The sequence below is a fragment of the Elephas maximus genome, chromosome 27 (genome assembly GCF_024166365.1).
Source record: "Elephas maximus indicus isolate mEleMax1 chromosome 27, mEleMax1 primary haplotype, whole genome shotgun sequence".
Lineage (NCBI taxonomy): Eukaryota > Metazoa > Chordata > Mammalia > Proboscidea > Elephantidae > Elephas > Elephas maximus.
Genome location: NC_064845.1, coordinates 3,975,608 through 3,989,759, shown reverse-complemented (window position 1 = coordinate 3,989,759; position 14,152 = coordinate 3,975,608).

Here is a 14,152-nt window from a genome sequence, read left to right as displayed (position 1 = left end):
TCTCTAGCTTTATTGCTGGCAGAGAGCTATGCAGTTTATCAATATTATCTCATATTGGCAGATCCCAGACAGTGAAATGGTAGTTGCTAGGGCCATTAAGAGACGCCTCCATCCCCTGCCTGATGCAGAATTTATGGAGTCTGGCTGCTTAAGGTCCTGCAAAGTACAGATCGTCTCATTATATGAAATGACAGCCTAGCACCTCGGAGATAGGCCAATTCTGAGAACTCAGAGGCTTCAGGTACAACTGGGCTTCCGGGGCTTGTTAAAAATGATACTGATGAACTTTTAAGATTTTTACAGGATGCATCTTTTCTGTGATCGAGGCTTCAAGGGAAAATTTGCTTTCTTCATCTTAGAATGCTCCTGCAAATCCTCTTCTGTGGAAACCCATATTCCTATCTAAGGAACGTTCGTAACTTTTCTTTTTATCTTTACCTGGATCTACACATTGTATTTGGAGTCCCTGCATGCAACAAACAGTTCATTTAGCACAGAGCTGCTAACCCAAAGGATGGAAGTTTGAGTCCACCCAGAGGCACCTTGGAAGAAAATGCTGGAGCTCTACTTCCAAAAAATCAACCATTGAAAACCCTGGAGCACAGGTTTGATACACGAGAGGTCACCACGAATCTGAATTGACTTGATTGACTTGATGGCAACTGGTAATTGGTATCATAATGTATTTACACATGTGTATCTGTGGGTGAGTTTCTCCGAAGTTGATCCTGAGACGGGGAGTCTTGTGTACATGGTTTATTGAGGGAGCATTCTCAGAAAAAGGGAAGTGGGATTGGACAGGCAAGGGAAGGAGCTGAGCAAAGATATCTTCTCTGGTGGGGTTGACTTCAGCCTGATCCCACAGGGAGCCCTGGAGCATGAACTGCACCCCAGAATTAGTCTCATGTTGGAACAAGGAAGCAACCTTTTGACCCATCTGTGAATCAGCCATATTCCTTCATGTGGAGAAGGGATGAGCAGGCTTTGCCATAATCCCCCACCAAGGAGGATTTAGTTTGGCCTGGGAGAGTGGTTCACAAAGGGTGATCCATGGACTAGCAGTACCTTAGTCACTAGTGCTGCTATAACAGAAATACCACAAGTGGATGGCTTTAACAAAGAGAAATTTATTCTCTCACAGCCTAGGAGGCTAGAAGTCTGAATTTAGGGCACCAGCTCCAGGGGAAGGCTTTCTCTCATTGTCGGCTCTGGGGGAAGGTCCTTGATATCCATCTTCTCCTGGTCTAGGAGGTTCTCCACGCAAGGACCCCAGGTCCAAAGGGGGTCGCATGAAGTCCCTCTCCTCTCTGTTCACTTCTCTTTTATGTCTCAAAAGAGATTGACTCAAGATACAACTGAATCCTGTAGATTAAGTCCTGCCTCCTTAATATAACTGCCTCTAGTCCTGCCTCATTAACGTCACAGAGGTTAAGATTTACAACACATAGGAAAATCACATCAGATCACAGAATTGTGGACAACCACACAATACTGGGAATCATGGCCTAGCCAAGTTGACACACATTTTGGGGGGACACAATTCAATCCATAACAAGCAGCATCAACATCATCTGGGAATTCTTTAGGAATGTCAGTTCTCAGGGCTCACCCCAGACCTACTGAATCAGAAACCCTGGGAGTGGATCCTCATAGAATCTGTAGTTCTATGAGGATTCTGATTCTTAATAAAATTTGAGAACCACCAGTCTAGTTGGTTTTCTGGAGAAGGGGGTGGCTCTGAGCTTTTAGCACTTGTCACTCACAGAAGCTGCAGGATGGTGCACAGGCCCAGCAAAAGGGATCATTTCTCTCAGGTCTCAGAAAGGCTTTATGCAAAGAAAACAAAATGTGAGCTGGAACTTTAAGTATGAGAAGAGTGAGCTGGGTAAAAGAGATGTATTTCTTGATAGGGGAGAATCACATACGAAGATTTTAAAGTTAAAAAGATTATACTTTATTGGAAGAACTGACTGAAGGTGATGGTACCAGGGCACTCAGAGTGAGGGAGATAATGGTGTGGAGTAAGATTGTGAGGAAGGCTGGGGTCAGAAGGGCCTTTAAAATGGCTAATAAGAATGACAGTTAACAATGACAGAGCACTTGCTATGTGCCAGCCACTTGGCTAAGTGCCTCTCACATATTATCCTGATTACCCAGTGCCCTCAAGTCAATGAAAACCCAAGATGCAGACATAAATTAGGAAATTGGGCCTTACAACTAGATCCAGGGGCACAGCTAGTAAGTAATGGAGCTGGGTTTTGACTGAAAGCCTTGTCTGGGTATAAAGCTCCCAGTCTTAATCACCACCCCACCCTGACATGGTCTGGACTTTGGATTCTTATTATAAGAGCCATGGGAAGTCACCCAAGGATTTAATCAAAGAAGGTGCATAATCATATTTGTATTAGATAAAGAGCATTTTGGTAGCTTTGTGAAGAAAGGATTGGAGGAGAACAAGACTGAATGAAGGAGTGAGTAGTTAGGAGGAAATTGTAGTTCAGGAGAAAGAGGTGAGTCTTGGGCTAAAGTGGTAGCAGCCAAAATGGATAAAAGTGGCTACAATGAAGAGAAATTTTGGAATTTTAATCAGCAGGGTTTAGGGATTAGACGTGGGAATCAGGGAGAAATTGGAATTAAGATCAACCCTCAAAATTCTGGCTTCCCCCACAAGATGAATGGTGGACATGTCTTCTTGCTGTAATTTGAGTCTAGATGTTATTATTCGGTCCTGGTTAAACCAAGCCAAAAAGAGAGGGAAATATTTTAGTTCTTAATTAATTGGATTATTCATTAGCATGAGCCTTTTTGCTCTAAAGACTTGTTCTTTTAAAGAACTGCAAAGAAACTTGCACAAAGGAACTCATTCATTGGGAAGGGAGTGAATGCAAGTTAGCATCTCCTGAGGAAGAGAAGAGCTCTAGTTCATAACTTAGAATCAAGCAGTGTTAAACATCTAAACTTTGTCTCCCCCAAAATTAGGGGTTCACAGATTTGGGACCAAAATACGTATATTTTTATTGTGTGCCCAGCACTTTACAAGCCACAAAATAGTCATTTTTGCTTTTACAATAATATTGAACATACAGTATGAATTAGTGCTATAGGAGACTAAGATACTTATGCTGCAGCCCAGTACTAGAAAAATTTTATAAAGAAATACAAGAGAAAGCTGAGAAAAATATATGTTGAGTTAATTAATTGTTGAATATGACTATAGAGTATAGTGATTTTTTTTTTTTCTGAATTTACTATATTGTTGTCATTAGGTGCCAAAATAGAAGCAAATAATCTGACAAATGATTTATTTCCCTTGATTCGAGAATTAATATCAATGAAATTATTTTACTTGTTTATGGTTGTTTTTATTCTTGAAAAATTTTAAAAGGGAAAATGTATATATAGTAAAATCATTATGTATGTTTAAAATTCAGTCATAATAAATACATTTTACAATGAATTTTTCATAAAAATGACTAATCAAAATAAAACCTACATGAATATTTAATTTGTATATGTAAATTAATCTGTGGAATGGAAGAAATGTGAATAAATATATTCAGTTACTTGAATTACCTACTGGAAACCACTCCAAAACCTAGGCCTTTCAACAGTGATATTATTGTTCACATTTTTATGGGATGACTGGACTCATCTGCCTGGGTCTTCTCATGGAGTCCCTTAGGCAGGTAGCTTGGCTGTGGCTAGGCCGTCCAATATGAGTTCTCATTCTCTGTGGCTTCTCTCTACCTAACCTTCAATCATTCAGTAGTCTAGCCTGGACTTCTTAGAGTATAATAACTAGACTCCAAGGTGGAACATTCCAAAAGAACAAGATTTAACATGCAAGTATTTATCAAGTCTCTGCTTACTTCACGCTCACTAATGCCGACTGGCCAAAGCAAGTTACATAGACTAGCCCAAAAATCAAAGGTCTGAGTAGCAGGGTCATGATTCCTTGGGGCCATTCAAAAAAGCTGTCTCCCAAAGTTCTGTAATACAACCTGAGAGGTAGACATGTTATTATAAAATAATGCAATAAGTAATGCCAATACTTTGTTCATTAATTACAATTGTTATATAATCGTCAAACATTGTCTACTCACAAATCTGGCTAAACATCATATTAGTAAAATTTAGTCTCCCCTATTTAGAGCTTTTTTAGTTCATTAGGTATTTTGTCTCCCATGTTACCACAGGTCAATTTTTTATTATATGTTTTGTTCCTGCACCTCATCTTTCCAGCCTCCAGTATCAGTTTCTTCATTATCCATCTTCTAAGCGCCAGGCCAATGTTTACGTTATGGCAACACACATACACAGAGAGAGAGATCTTCACAGAGTGTTCTTTGCAATCCCTGGGTACATTTGGAGGAAAGATCAGTGGAACAGTCTCTAGGTTTTCTCATACTTGGGGAATTACCTGCTACCTGAAATCCTTCCCACTTCCATCAAACAATCAAGCCAAGATGGCCAGACCATCAGAAGTATGTGTTGGCCCATCCGTCATTTTGGGACTGAACACACACTCAATTCAGTGGAAATTTAACCAGTCCTGTGACTGAGGAATGCAAACCATCATCCCAAATCAAGAAGGGGTTGGAAGACGAAGGGTTTGTGACTTTATCTACCTGTCACTCCCCCTTATGTGGCTTGCAGGGGAGGATGCTCTCTTTTAGGCCTTCAGACAATAGCACACAAAAACGTCCTTCATTTCTCGCCTGTCCATCTCAGCAATCTTTCTAGTGCCCCTCATCCATCACTTCTTTAAGCCCTGCCCATCTGTGACCCTCCTTCCCCTGCCTCCCTAAAGACATTACCTCCACCTTGCCTGCTCATGAAGTTTTAGCCCTTAGTCCTTGTATCTTGCCAACTTTTGCTGTCTCAGACTTCAGGCAAACATCAGTGTGCCTTTGCTCTGCCCATCTGTCTGGCTCCATAAAGGGTGAGCACCGCCGGTCTCTGATTAGGGGTAGAGGGGGTGCTGTAGTGGAGGAAAAGCGAGCAGAGGGTGACTTGTTAAATTTCAGCTTGTTTCTCTATAACAACACTGGCTGTGGACCATTTCTCTTGAATTAACTAAATACATCTCACTACAACAAGCATTAATTTGATTTTCTTCCTAAGGTAAAATAAGGTCTAATTTCACATTAACATGGCTTTGACCCGTCTCTTTAAGAGAATAACCTTAGCTAATTATTCTAAGAAGGGCATTCATTTTATTCCTAAACCTCTCTTCATCACAAAAGGCCTACAGAGTGGCTGAGAAAGACTCTGGATGAATTGTTCTGACAAAAGGGGACCACACCCAATAGACTCCCTGTGAAAGTCCCTTTCCTGGTGTCCTGAGGGAGGAGCTCAGAAGAGGGGAGTGGCCGGGAAAGATTCAGAGCAGAGAGGGGATATGTCTTTTGTCAAAACAACTGGGGTGCTGAAATCTGATATTCTGGGAAGAAAGACCTTCCATAGGGTGTTTTGTTTCCATCATCTCAATTTCCTTTCGGTCTCCTAACAAATATTTATTGTGAACTTCCTCTGCGTCTCCAGGTGCTGCATTAAAAGCTGTGAGAAATAAAAGCAATGCATGAGTTTAGCCTTAAGGAGCTGAAGGTCTCATTGGGAACCATGGCATATCTATTTGAAAGATAGAGTAGTTCGTAAGTGTCAAATGAGAGAAGCAGAGAGTACGCGCTAAAGCAATTCAGAGATGGGTGAGGGCTCTCAAAAGTGGCAAGGTTGGTCTTGGAACCTTCCTTGAGAAGTAGGAATCTGACCTGGCTTAAAGAGAAAAGAGGTGGTTTTCATTAAGTTGGAGTAGAGAGAGTGCTCTGTTCTGTAGAATTGCTTTACTTATTTCCTGCTTGGACTTACAGTATAACCACTCTAGCATTCAGAATGGGGTAGCAAATTAACAAGAAAAACAACGAGATCTACTGGGCGTGGTGAATTAAGCACATCACGCCAGGCAGTATAAGTTGATACGACCTATTTAAAGAGCGAGTGGCACTAAGCACCAAGAACCACCAAACCATTTACGTTCTTTTTTTTTCTATTTCCATCTATTTCTGGGAATACATATTACAGAAAATAATAAGAAATAAGGAAAATTTCTGTACTGTGTTTATCAAATTTTTATTTATCATTAGTGACAAATTAGAGACAGTGAGTATGCCGAACAATTGGTAATGTTTCAGTAAATTTTGGTATAAACACTTTACAGAGTAGAATTCTAAGTTTATAAATAGTGCTTATAAATATATATTAACATGGAAAATGCTTATGTGGCAATTGGCAAACAGCAGGATACACATTTATATATTTATTTCGATCTTGTCTATTAAAGAACAGAACTACAATCACCAAAATAACATTTACAAGAAAAACAGACAGAAGGGATACAGCTATAGGTGTAGATACAGATGAAGAGATTGAGATGTATACACAAACACACACACACCAGGAGATTTCAGCCATGTTACCTCAGTGAGGTTGTGATATGGGGACCTGCTTTGGACCTCATATAGGATGAGGCTGTCCTCTGCAGAATTTGGACTGAGATGGAAAGACCAAAGATCGTGTGCTAACCACAAACAGGCCCAACTCAAACTCTGCATCATAACATGAGTTTTCCTCAGGAGGCCAAACCCTGTCTATTCTGGTCCCAACTTTTAGCTTCCATCGCATTCATCCATTGCACGTATCATAGGAAATGTTTCTATTTGATATAGTGAACAGCCCTGAGTAGAAATCGTTTTGCCCCTTGGACCATCAGTTTAACTTTTCTCCAACGAGTCATTTGATTTCAGAATTTGCAGCTTTTCCCAGCTGCATCTTGGGTTTTCCAGAGATGGCATTTGCCATCTTTTCAGCCCCTCTTTTGCCCCGCCGTTCTCTCAGTGTGGACTCTGGCTCATACAGTCTGCTATTGCAGGTTGTTTGAATGGCTCCATCTATCGGTGCATGCTGTCCCAGATGCTGTGAGAAACACAAACGTTTAAACACTTTCCCATGGCTTCAGATTGTCCACCTGTGGAGGAGATCTGCTTATTCAGTCCCAACACCTGCCAGGTCCAGTGGCTGTGTTTCCAGGACCGAGATGCCTGCAGCTTTCAAACTGTAACACACGTCCCCCGGCAACTGTGTTGATACCACTTTTCATCTTCTGAAACACATGTCCCCTTTCAAAGCTTTTCCATTCTGTATCCTGAATACACCCTTCAGCCAAGAAGAATCTGTACCATTGTAATTACTGTTTAAGGAAGTAGGGATGGTCATTAATACTGTAAATTATATGTGTGAGCCCAATTGTTTTTATTTTATTCTCTCGCGCTCCCTACCCTGAGAAGGATTTCCCTTCCTGCCTTGATCTGCTTCCTCCCAGCTGCCTTTCACCAGGGGCGGGTGTCTGCAACCTGCCCTCCCAGGGCCTCTCAGACACACGTGCCACAGGAGGAATCGTGGAGGACAAAGTTTACTTTTACGTCTGTTGGAAAAAACCCTGTGAAACAAAATCGCCCTGAGATATCACCATCAGGGGTTTATTGTGTTTAAAAAATATATATATATCATTTAAAAATATACATCCCCAAAGGTGAATACATTGAAGATAACATCAGTCATTTACACTGAAATCTAAGGGCTTTTTAATCCTTTGCTGATTGCTGAGACACTTCCAGGTTACAGCAAGTAGAGAGGGGCTGGAGGCAAGTCTTCCTGAGTATAAGGCTGTCCTCTGAAAATCAGTGTGTGGCTTGAAGGTAGCAGAGAGCCACAAATCTCCCTGGAAAAAGACGTATCAGGAGGTGAGGAAATGGATCCAGTACATGGAAGAAGAGCCTCACCCCTGAACACCACCACCACACAAATTTATAGTGTGCTTTCCTGTACATTGGAGCCCTGGTGGCGCAGTGGTTAAGAGCTTAGCTGCTAACCAAAAGGTCAGCCGTTTGAATCCACCAGCCATTCCTTGGAAACCTTATGGGGCAGTTTTACTCTGCCCTTAGGGTCACTATGAGTCAGAATCGACTCAACGGCAATGGGTTCCTGTATATTATCTCATTCAAAATCTTCTTAGTCCTGCAAGTGAATCATAGTTGCCAAAGGAAAGGTAGAATCAGGGAAGAAATCAAGGATCAGAAATGTGAGTCACTTTTCAAGGTCATGTGTCTAATGAGTGACCTACCTAGAACACAGAATCTCTGACCAGCAAATCTGTGTTTGTTAGGATGTCTCACAATTTAAGGACTTTGACCTTTGCTTGTTGTTAGTTGCCATCGAGTGGGTTTCGAACTCGTGGCAACCTTACATACTACAGAATGAAACGTTGCCCCTTCCTGCACCATCTTCCTGATGCTGGTATGTTCGAAGCCACTGTTGCAGCTGCCGTGTATTTTGAGTGTCTTCCAACCTAGGGAGCTAAACTTCCAGCATTATATTGGACAGGGCTCTGTTGTGACCCATAAGATTTTCATTGGCTAAATTTCGGAAGTAAATTGCCAGGCTTTCTTCCTAGTCTGTCTTAGTCTAGAAGCTCTACTGAGACCTGTCCAACATGGGTGACTCTGCTGGTATTTGAAATATCGGTGGCATAGTTTCCAGTACCCTAACAACATGCAAGCCACCACAGTAAGACAAACTGACAGACGGGTGGTGGAGGTCTTTGCTAGGGGTTTCCATCATGACACACATCTGGGCACCTGCTGCCTTGTGCTTCCCCAGGCCCCTGTCATGTTTGCTGCAGAATAAGCATAGTTATGGGGTCAACAGGACACTCCCAGTAAGTTGTCAAGATACCTAGAAATTGTTGAGATAAAGTTGGGTGTACAACTTAACTGGTAAATAATGTGAACTATTTTAAGTTAAATAAAAAATGGATACCCTGATGATGCAGGTAATGTAATTAAATACCCTTCATTTTGAAAGACAAAACGTTAAGTTCAAGGACACATTCTGTTCTTAGAAGTCCGTGTCAGAGTGGACCCCAAAAGCTTCCCTCGGGGTCCACATTCTCGCTCTACTAGGGCTATTATCATTGAAAAGTTTGAGAAACATTGATTTCTCAAAAAGCCTCTTTTTTGTGACTATAGAAGGCATCAACTTCTTTTTGCTAAGGATTCTATAATTTTCTTGGGGGTAGAAGCTGAGGGAAAGGTGAGGAGGGAAATGTTTCCTTCTGCATAGAAATATCTAAAGAAAAAAGGTGCTTGTTTGGGTTTTATGCTTCATGGCACTGCCTTCACTCTCCTCCCTCCTCTCTCCCCCATAACTACCTGTTTATACTTAACACAGGTGTTAGCATCATTGCCTTCTGACATGGGTGACCTGTTGTCAGGCACTGATAAGGCCACAGGACCAAAAACACATTGCCGTTGAGTCAATTCTGACTCACCGCGACCCTATAGGACAGAGTAGAACTGCCCCATAGGGTTTCCAAGGATCTCCTAGTGGAATCAAACTGCCGACCTCTTGGTTAGCAGCCGAACTCGTAACGAATTTGCCACCAGGGCAGGTTATCCCTTGAATAGAGAGAATATTTGCAAGATTGTTGTTGTTGTTGTTGTTGTTGTTGTTGTTAGGTGCCATCGAGTCGGTTCCGACTCATAGCGACCCTATGCACAACAGAAGGTATGCAAGGTATGCTGTGTATAAGAGAACTGATCTTTAGGTGGGCCTGGTTAAAAAAAGGGCAGGTTGGCCTTGGTGTTTAGGGCTTAGAAAAGTAGGACGGAATTTGATATCTGTTTTGTCTCTGCACTTTAGCATGGCTCCAAAAAGTGTTGGAGTATATTCAAGAGAAATGGTGAGTTATTGAAATTGATGTCCAACTTCCAAAGATGTCGTTGATTTGCTGGTACTCAAAGTCAACTCTTCGGACTGTCATTTAAAACCCCCTTCCTCATTTTATTTGGGTTATTTTTTTCAGTGTTATTTCTCATTACCCCTGGTGGTTTCTATTCTGTGGTTGCTGCCTGGCCTCTCAGGACATTAATATTTATGCATCGTCAGGGCCCATACTCTCGCTTCTGGCATGAATTAGCAACTTACTTAGGCTCATAAAAAATAGATCCACGCTTCCTATAATGAGTTTCATTACCTCTGTGCTGAAATTAGAAATGTCAGCTCTATTGTAAGTGCTAAAATATTTCAGATATTTCTGACGAAATCCTAGTGCAAAAAGGAAGCTAGCTCCTCAAGTGGCTGAGGCAAAAAAAGATATCCCAAACCCTCACTGGCAAAAGGGATTGGTGAATTTTGTCATTTTTTTTAATGACCTTAAAACCAAACCAAACCTATTGTTGTCGAGTTAATTCCGACTCACAGTGACCCTATAGGACAGAGTAGACCTGCCCCATAGGGTCTCCAAGGAGTAGCTAGTGGATTCGAGCAGCCAACCTCTTGGTTAGCAGCCAAGCTCTTAACCACTGCACCACCAGGGGTCCTTAATTACCTTAGAGTTTATTAAAAAAAAAAAAGCATGTTTAAAAATAAATAAAGTGCTCTAAATGGCTGAACTTGGAAAAGACACCAGTCTATTGCTCTGCCTTTTCACATCTGAGTTCCATTAGCCAGAAGAAAAATGCTCAACTTTGTTATCTGTTTGTTTCAGAATTTAGATGGATATTTTTTAATAATATATTTATATTGCTATTTGTGGACTTACCCATTCATTTTCTACTGATTTATTACTACAGTGGACTAGGATTTACCTATCAAACATGCCCCCCACCATCACTTCTCTTCTCTGTTTTACAAATATACTTATTTCAAATACTTCGGTTAAGTCAGTATTCAGTGTTTGTATGTTTGTGACTGTAAATAGCTGACATCATTGAAATGCTCCCTAAGTGTTGCAATTAGTGAAATACAATTATATTTTTTAATTTGCAAAATAATTTTTTTTCTATGAACTTAATAATGTCTCTTTCAGAATGTATCCATTTGCTCTGCACTCAAATGCATTAGACAAATCATCAATGCATTGCATTCTTTTCTGGAAACTTCCTGCTTGAAGCACACTTTCCTCCTGTTCTAATCCAGTCTGGTGTTCTCTAGACTGCTGAGCACATGGCATCCCAGAACTGTCCTACAGCATGATCTAGAGTTGATACTGTTTCCTGGATTCTGCTATCTTGCTTCTTTGTTTATCCCCACCTCTTAGCAAAGCATATGCTCCAAAAGTTTATTAAGGAAAGATACTTAGAAGGTAAATTGACTTTTGCTATCTGACAATGTATTTATTGTAGACTTAAGCTGGATAGTAGTTTGGCTGGGTATCAAATTCTAGGATAGAAATCATTTTTCTTCAGATGCACTGCTCCATTGTCTTCTAGCTTCCAGCACAGCTGCCAAGAAGTCTGCAGCTTTTTCATTCCCAATAGTTTGTATTTTGCCTATTACTCATCTACGAAAGATTTACTTTTGTTTTGTTTTGTTTTTTTACTTATTTCCTGTTCCAAAATGTAATAACATGACTTGGAGATAAGCTCTTTTTGTTTTCATTGAGATGGACAGTCGAATATGGGACCTTACAATCTTGGTATATTGTTTTATTTCATTATTCCCCCCAGTATTACCCTGTTTTGTCTTTTCAATATTTCTATTATATTTTTGATCTCCTGGATTGCTTTTATAATTTATTTCCTATTTTTCATAGATGTGGCCTTTTGCTCAAGTTTCTGGAATTATCTCAGTGATACTTTGATAATTTCTATTTGTGTGTGTGTGTTCATAATTCAGTAATCTAATAATTCATTTTTCTTTCTCCAATATGCTTTAAAAAACCATTTTTTTATGGATGCAATATCCTTGTTTATCTTTTTGAGATACCAGAGATAATTTTGCTGTTGTTTTTATGTTACCTTTGCTTTCTTCTGGTGGCATAATGGTTAGAGCATTCAACTGCTGACCAAGAGGTCAGCAGTTCAAATCTACCAGTGCTCTGCAGGAGAAAAAACCTGGAGATCTGCTCCAGTAAAGATTTACTGCATAGGGAACCCTACGGGGCAGTTCTCCCCAGACCTGTAGGGTCGCCATGAGTCAAAATTGATTCAATGGCACTCAGTAACAACAATCTTTACGAGTACAGAGTGCCAGGTCTTTTCTCCCACAAAGTGGCTGGTGTGTTCCAACTATGAACCACCAACCTCTCACTAAGCAGCTATACACTCCAACCATTATTCCACCAGGGCTCCTTTGAGTAACTTTTTTTTGCTTAAATCTTCATCCCTGACATCCACTGAAGAAATTAAAATCTTGAACAAAATTTTAAGAAATGAGGAAACTGCCACAAACTCAAAAAACAAACTGTACTATACCTGAAAAATTCTGTGGAATATTCACTGAAGTGAAGACTCCAGCGTGTCTGAATCAAGGCCATAGAACTCCCAGCTCACACTAACCCGCACACCGAGGCAGCACCTAGCCTAACCTGACTAACGCAGTGCTAAAAGTCCAGTGCCATCAAAACAGCATAAAATGTGCAGCATTGGTTTAGCAGCTGGCTTTTAGTGGTGAGGTAACTGGTATTGTGAGGCTGGGAAAAGGGAAGCCCACATTACAGCAGAAAATGCTTCATAAATAATAACCTTCAGTAACTTTGCAGGCAGACTATATGAGTACTAAGCTGAAAACTATTGAGTGCACTTGGCAAGGAATTTTAAGAAAGCTATGAGCAATGGAAAGAATTGGATGGCTGGAAAGTAAAAATGAAAGGGGATAAATAGAGTTCAGAAATTAGGGGCAATGTAGAATTAGAATAGCTGGTTGCTTTTAGACTCAAAATGTGAAAGCTAGTAATTGAGAAATCTTAAGACCCATTAAAATTTATTCTACAGGCATAGACCAAATTAGGGGTGAGGCCTTTATATCTATCATTAAAATATCTTAATGAATAAATCTAAGCGCTCCAAAGCAAATATCAGACTAAGGGCATAGCTTTTCCAAAATAGCCTACCAGCACCAAGATAAGTCAATTTAAATCTAAAAATAGATGATAGCAAAAAAGAGAGAAACATAGATTACATAGCAAAAAGAAAAGAAATAGAAACATAGCTTACATACAACTATGTTCTCAAAAAGAAATGCAAGTTGTGGAGCTGGCTGGGAGGAAATAGATAAGCCATCTCTTAAGTTTTGAGAGAATTGTGTTGTCAAAGAAATCATGAGGCTGTATCTGAAAGCCCTGAGTCTTGGTCGCCCTCCCATCATAAGCAGAAAGTAGGCTGCAAAAGCAGTGCAGCCTATAAGAAGTGTGTGTTCCCCAATACCAGTCTCTGAGTGGTGCAGATAGTTAACACACTCAGCTGCTCAAAGAAAGGTTGGAGGTTTGAGCTCATCCATAGTTGCCTCAAAGAAAGGTCTGGATATCTCCTTCCAAAAAATGAGACATCAAAAATCCTTCGGAGCACAGTTCTACTCTGACACACATGGGGCACCACGAGTTGAAGTCGGCTCAAGGGCAACTTGTTCTAGTCCCCCAATCCCCACTTTAGACTTGGCCAAGCAAGAAAACGGTAAGAGAAGGCCCCAGAGAATGGAGCCGGGACCACAAAGAACAAGGGACAAGGATGCTGTCTCCCAAAGAGCAAAACCGGGGCCTAAGCAATGAACGTTCCCCACCCAGGATCGGGGATGTCCATGTCTTCTCAGCCAGCCACTGGTCGTGTTTGAACAAGTTCTTATGAAAAGGAATCAGAAAATCCATCTTTCTACAGTTGAAGGTTCTCGTCTCAGCTCTGTTATATAACTTCTCCATAAGCCTTGGACTATCCTTGTTTTTGAACTTCAGTGTGATTCAATGTACTGATTGTATGGGGTCTATTTTCTGGATGACGTGTTCTGCAACAGATTCCTCCAGCGACAGCAAGCCTGCTACTCTGAGCTAGGACAAAGTCACACTTTGCACAGGGAGCTGAGGACAATCAGAGCATCCCAAGCAAGTTCATTATTTGCAACTTATTAATACAATATTCTTTGTATGTGTGTTTAGTATTTACATTGAGGTGTTGCTAAAATCTGATTTCCTATCAACAAATACTGTATGCCTCTTTTTCTTTTTTTTTTTGGTCAAAATTTAGGAATTTTTACCTTTGTTTGATACAAAACCACCATTTCACATATTAGCATATCTTTCATTCACTTTTTTCCCCTGCCTCTT